The sequence below is a fragment of the Gymnodraco acuticeps genome, unplaced genomic scaffold (assembly GCF_902827175.1).
Source record: "Gymnodraco acuticeps unplaced genomic scaffold, fGymAcu1.1, whole genome shotgun sequence".
NCBI lineage: Eukaryota > Metazoa > Chordata > Actinopteri > Perciformes > Bathydraconidae > Gymnodraco > Gymnodraco acuticeps.
In genome coordinates this window covers 1868870-1875872 of record NW_022991168.1, presented here as the reverse complement: position 1 = coordinate 1875872, position 7003 = coordinate 1868870, and the positions used below count along the sequence as shown (strand labels likewise).

Genomic DNA, 7003 nt, shown 5'->3' with positions numbered 1-7003 from the left:
AAGCTGTTCCTGCATACTGTATCGATTTAAACGTGTATTCTTTCACTTCAAATGTTGAGTGAGGCTCAGCTGCCGCTGTTTCTCAGCATGGTCGATCAGCGGCATGGCCTCAAACTGTGCTGCTCCTTTATTTCCTGGCCCGCGTGCGCACCAGCGCATGCTCACAGGCACGCGCGTGTGGATGGGCGGGTGGAAGGGAGCTTGAGCGCCGCTAAAAAAACGAGTGTGTGCCTTGAGAGTCAGTTAAGCAAACCAACCATCGTGAAATGGGTTGGGGGGGGACTACCCCTTAGTGCTGCCTTCACGTGCTTCTCGTAAATCTCCACTTCATACGTTTGAATCTGAAAACCTTTAATTGCCTATGGTAGGCAGTTTATGATAAATGGAACCGGAGACAGAGCTGCTCTGTGGAAGAATTAGGAAGAGAAACGGTGCGCGGATGCATTTAAGAGTTGGTCCGGTGATTCGGAGAGATGCCCGGTGGTTCGCATCACTTTCAACCCAACTCTCTGCTCCGCTCATGTAACGGCGCACTTCATAGGACTCAGAGGCGGGTCCTAACAGCGTCACACTGCTCTCCTGTTGCTCTGAGAGGAGGCAGGCCGGTGTTTTTCCACTGTCTCATGTCCCCCCGTTTGGAGAGACAAAGGTCAGAAAGAGAGGCTTATAAACACGCTAACATATAGGCTCCCGACACGCTCAGCCCTCAGTCGCTCTCAGAGACACAGGAGGACACGGACAAGACGAAACCTACAAGGGACTGCTCAAAGGACATTAAAAGGACAAAATAACAAACAGAGCAGGTAACGTAAACACATTACATCCTCGTTGAACACCTCTCAAGCCGGGCTCTCATTCATTTTATTATATTTTGTATTATGATTAGAATTTAAATGCGTTTATTTGTGTCTGTGTTGAGTTTGAATTACATATTTTTGGCAAATAATGATTTGGGGAGATAGTTGCATATGTGGACTGACAATTCAATTAGCAGTGTTTTTAATTCGATTGTATTTATTGATGTTTTCACTGGTGGCAGTGTGTGTGCAGGTGGGGAATAAAGGTGGGGAAGCTCCGATGTGCATTTAGATACAAGCTCTCTATGGATTTCTTAATAAATTAAACCTTATTTTGCATTAAAATCATTTTATTTAACGTATTCTGTATGTTAAGTGATGTCTAATGCCCACATGCTTGAATTAAACGCTTTTATGGGATATTGCATTTTCTATTTCCTTATTCTCCGTCTTGTTTGTCGAGCAGACCATTTTTTGGAGCTTTTCAAATCTTTTTTCTCCACAGTCATACAGTATTTGTCTAATTTTCACGTCAGCATAGATTTGTTAGCTTTTTACACTTAAGTATTTCATTTATTCGTGTTGTTTTATTGGGTAAACTATACCAGAAAAGGGAAGTAAGTAACGCTTTTTAGAGGGTGAGGAGGCGGAGATGCTCGAGAGTCGCACGTTTCACATCGCGCGCGGCCTCGCCACATGCCTCTCTTTCTCGCGCGTGCGCTCACTTCACCCTTCCCCTCTTTGTCGGATCTCTTAGTTTATTTGATCATAATAGGTTGTTAACCACTTGGGACCATGAAAAACAGAATTCGGAATATATTTCGAGCTGCATCTAGGCTTTAATCGTGCAGTATTGTCAGTGCGTGGGAATAAAGCCCGTTTCCAACATCTAGTAAACCTTACATGTCAAATGCATGCTTTGAAACATCGATTTTATTTTTAAAAAAAACGAGTATTGGTTGCTGTACAGGATCAGGATTGTTAAGGTAAATCGTGGGGTTGTTTATAAATTGCTTGGTGAATGCCTTGCAATGTCTGATAGAGAAAATGGTTTGATAACGGCTGCACAATTGAGTAGGGTTGGGTGCTGATAGCAGTCCTTTTTTGGATCCGTTTCAATGCTGGAGAATTACCCACAGTTGTTATCGCTCAGAGTCCAACAACTTTATTAAGGATGTTTTCTGATAAGCAAAAAGCACTGTACAAAACATCCGGGCAACCAGGTGTCGATAGACAGATGCAATACACATAGCTACATGTCATCATATTTTGAATTTAGGAGATTTTATTTTTACCATTTTAAAGTCTAAATATCTAAAAGCTGAGCCTTGATGGTTTTGATAAGCTGTTTTTAAATTTGAATTAGAGTCAATGCAATGTTATCACACTCCAACCAAGGTTCTTGAGGATGACCATGTTTGGTGTCAAAGTAACACCCTGCAAGGTTACACTGATAACCTTGCAGGATAGGCCTTTCATAGGTGATACTTTTCATTTGTATTTACCGCTGTCAGTTATAAGACTTTCCTAGACTCCAGAAATGTAGTCTTTGCCCATACTCATCAGATTTGGTCAACTAGCTGTTATTGTATTGTGACACAGATGTTTGTGTGTGTGTGTGTGTGTGTGTGTGAGCTCCTGGCCTTGAGTTTTATCTAACATTGGCTGCTGTAGAGTCAACACCACGCTGATGTGTGAAATTCTTTTGAATTGGCCTCTGTAATTTGGAATTTAATCAGATATATTGCACCCAGAGACTCACCTAAGGGTTGACGTTGGTCCCTTTGTGCCCTCTGGTTGTTTGTGTATTTTGGTGAGCTAGCATCTGATCTGTGCCCTGTACTACGAAGCAGGATTTTCGGTTAGCGAGGTAACTTCAGGGTTAACTCTGGGTTTCGGGTCCTACGACGCTGGTTCACTTCTTACCGGGGTAGATCTCCATGGTAACTTATGCTGAACATCAAACCTGCTCCGGAGCTATCAAGTCGTATTAAGGCGAGACACCCCAGGTGAATAGGGTAATTTTTTTAACTTAAAGCTATCAGCTAGAAATTTCTCCAGTTAATTACTTACAATAAGGCAATTGTTTTTTGTATTACAAGTTTTCTGAAATAGTATGTTTAAATATGCAAATTATCCATTATCTCATTAAATATGCACATATTTTAACACATTTCAGGAATCGAAATCTGAACTTTGGATAAAGCCAGGTTAAAAATTCTTGTTTCATTTTGTAGTCATATTAGTATCTAAGGCTTTTACAGAAGGGATATTGGATATCTCTTTTTATCATTCCATAAATCAGAAAATACTGTCAACAGCCCTAAAATATCCATTTTCGCCATGTTTTTAGGTATACAATGTTGTATAATTCAGGCTATGAATGATATATGAACAAACCCTTCTGTAAAAGCCTTCATAATATTGATAGGAATATAACTGGAAGGTTTGGTGTATGTACGTGCTACTGAAGTTGAAATTTCGAACTCAGAGTAGGAGAAAAAACTCATTTTGAGAAAACGACCTTTAAAGATTGCAGTGAGGCGCTAGCTAAACCCTCCTGTTCTTTGGATGATAGCTTGCGCATCGACGCACTCCATGAAGGTATTTCATGTTCGGGGTCATTTGTTTTTTGTCTAACCTTGCTTCGTGCAAGTGACAATTGTTGTCGTCTTCTCTCTGAACGTTTTTTTCGCTGTTCTTTTGCCATTTTGAGATTTCAATTTCTAGCTGAAAGCTAACCAGGAAGTGTTTTAGCACACCACGTGACGCATCTGAACGAATCACGTTGTCAGAAATTGACACCAGCCAATGAGATTTCGTTTCTTGGTTTAAAACCCCTTTGTGCTTTCACGATTGGTTGCTGATACAAAGGAAATGACCATATTTGGATCCGATGAGATTGTGCAGGAGAGACACAGCTTTCCAGCGATACCTCTGTTGACATGGTGCACACAGCGGTCGCGGTACTTTATGTTACGTTAGAATGCTAACTTTTGGTGAATATAGGAGAAATCTACAGATGCAAATAGACAAACTATAGTAAAATAAACACTTAAATGTGTATTTTGTACATTTTCCTTCCAAAAGCCTGAAAGAAAACATGTTATGGAATCAAAATAGCACAAAATCTCAAAATTGACCAGTACTTGAAAAACGATGTTTTTGCCTGCCGTGTCTCGCCTTAAGCCTCTTACACACCAAACTGACACCAAAGAACACCAAAGAACACGTCGCCTCACGTCGCCTCACGTTTCCCTCTTGGCCATGTTTCGCACTGGAACACACCGCAAAGACTTCAGCCGACGGCCAAGTAGCACGTACGAACTGCGCATGCGTGAGTAGCAATAACTCTCCTTACCAGCAGGCGGCGGTAGTGTGTATTTGTCATTCAAAAGAGGTAACAACCGGAAGACAAACTGCGTGATAACCGAGAGAAGAAGAACAGACTGCGTGATATAAACAAACAACAAATAGCGTGTGCGTTCCATTTTCACTCTACAGAGAGAAGCTCACGGGGCTTTCCCGAACCTGAGTCGAGAGCTGGAGTTCAATGAAATCTCACATTTGCCTTCTTAATAGTTTGTTTGGGTCCCTCACTTCCGTTTCGCTTCTCATGCACTGATTCGCTAGCTGAACAGCCAATCGGAGTGATTTCTTTGGAATGAATTTAGGATACATTTGATAGTTATTCCAAAAGAAACATTTATGAAATTAGAAATGTACTGTAACTTGATTAATGGTTGTTAGTCTGTGAAAGCAGCTCCTGTGAACAGCAGACTTGTTTGCTTTTGAATCATTTATTAGGTAACCTGATGTTAGAGAAATGTTTGCTGAGGAAATCACAGCGCTCGTCTGAATTCCCAGAGTGGTTTTTACATATGGAAACAGAGAGCCTACAGTGACACAGTAGATAAAGACTTCACCCAGTAATACTGTAAGAGCTGCTGTCAGACTTGAAGTACGGTTAAGATGACCGTGTGTCCTTGACTCGCTAAACCTGCATCGACATATCATGAGAAATGATGGTTCCAATGATTCCAAAATCCAGTTGTTTTTTTCTGATAGTGCTTCATTATGAACAACTAATCTGAGTTTAAATCCGAAGGAGCTAGCATTAGCCGTTAGCCGTTAGCAGCCGGTAAGCAGAGTTCCATGACCTTGCTTTCAAATTGTTAAAGATATATTCAGTAAATTGGGATTAAAATGTAGTCTTTGTTCAGAAATCTTTTGGAAAATATTGTTGTTTGAGATATTTTCACTGACATATTCTACAGAGATAACTATGACTTGTTTAAATTCCTTTTGAAAACCAAACTGGAAGCGATAGTAAAGGATTGCATGTTGACTAGGGGTGTTGAAAATAATCGTTTCTACGATGCATTGCGATGCGGACGTGGACGATTCGGTCTCGATGCAGTGACGGAAGATAATCGGTTATAGCGTAGTAACGTTGCTTCCTGATTTTCCGGCCGCGGCTTTATTATAACGTTTTTTTTTTCTGTCACTTTAATATCAAATCGGTCGGTGACGCAGAGATCAGGGAACAGACGTGACAGCGGCACAGCAACACCAAACACGGAGCAGTCTGCTTTATCCACCAACACAAGAACACCAGTCCAGAACCAACAGCAGAAGGACCCGCTCTGAATCACTCCGTGTCGCTGCGGCTCAGAGACACAGGGTCAGGCAGTCATGTTTTTCAAAAATAATCGCGTTACAATCATGTCAGGTTTTTGGTGGATTTAATTAAGTCTTGGATTGCAGAGTATGAATGTCCTCTAGCAATTTTCAGACGATATACGTGTGTAAAGTTTGTGAAGGCAGGAGGAAAAAAGCTTCCGCGATCACCGTCTCTTCTCCGTTCCTCCAAACCCCGCCCCCTCCCTGCAAATAATGAGTGACAGGCTGATAGTGACCCGATAGAAACTTTATTATTCACTTAATCACTGAGATATAATGAAGCTAATTTAATCTCATACATTCATGGGATTTATGTAACAGTAAGACAGAGAATGGAAGTGTGCACCCACATGCAGTATTTTAGTTGTTATATGCTGTTGTAAATACTCCTGTTGTCTGCTGTGTTCAGACTCAAGTCCTGTGTGTGATGCCACATTCAGGACATTCAGTGTCCTTTTTTTAACAGAAGACCGTTGCTCGAAGCTGCAGCTAGACTGCAGAAGCATTATTTTTTTGTTTTTGAGGATGGAACAACTTCACACACAGATATAGGGAGGCTAGACCTATACAATTCATTTATTTTGGTTTATAAATGAATGTCAAGACATTTATGTTATTGATTTCTGAAGCACTTTCTAAATAATAAAAAGAGAGTTCATATGTATTTACTGCATGTATGCATTGATGAAAAATAAGCCATGTGCAGTAATATAGAAAATTGAGGATGCAACGCATTGGTATGAATCGGGATATCGAAGTGAATCGAATCGTTGACAGGATAATCGTAATCGAATCGTGAGACTAGTGAAGATGCACAGCCCTAATGTTGACCTTGGTATAGAGAATCGTGGAATTTCCCTGGTATTGTTATCGACGTCTACATTTCTGATATCATGACATTCCTAATTCAATTGCCCCTGTTTAATCTTGTATGATTATGTCTATGTATGTTCTTTGAACCGCTAATAATCATGGTTTGTAGCTTTGAAAGATGAGATTGACCTTGACAGCGGAAGGTGAAAGCTGTTGATTTACAGACACTTCTCATGGGAAGGTCAGGCTTAATGTTATTAAAGGAATGCCAAGTGTACATCTTCAGGCAAGAGGATTGAAGTCAATTAATCTTATGGAAGGTGAAGGACAGAGTGTATAAGACGAGGGACTTGTGAAGAAAACCAACGATTTCAAACCTGGATCACTGCGGGAAGCTCACAGATGAAGTGTCATTTATCTACATGGTAAATTAAGGGAAGTTCCTCTATTTTCTAGAACCTGATGACTCAGACTTACCGACATCAAATTAGTTGTAATGTGTCACGGTGTAATGTGAAATTTTGCAAGTTAGTCTGTACTTCCTGCAGATCATATCATATGATCTATGTTCGGATGATAAAAGCATTTACATTCCTGCAACCAGCGGATTATAATCCCTATCTTGGTACTAAACTCACGATAAGAGCAGGGATCTCTGTCAAGTCAAACATCCTGTCGACATTACCCATTGGAAGAGTTGAACCTTTGAG

General features: G+C 40.7%; 1 protein-coding gene across 1 annotated transcript in view; it reads left to right on the top strand.

Annotated features, from left to right (window-relative positions):
• The first annotated feature begins 306 nt into the window (after positions 1 to 306).
• The window catches only part of LOC117560681 (sodium- and chloride-dependent taurine transporter-like), a 42375-nt gene continuing 35678 nt past the window's right edge, over positions 307 to 7003 (top strand). Inside the window, exon 1 of the mRNA XM_034237623.1 lies at positions 307 to 803. The gene's annotated coding sequence lies outside the window, so the exon portion shown is untranslated. The remainder of the gene's footprint in view (positions 804 to 7003) is intronic.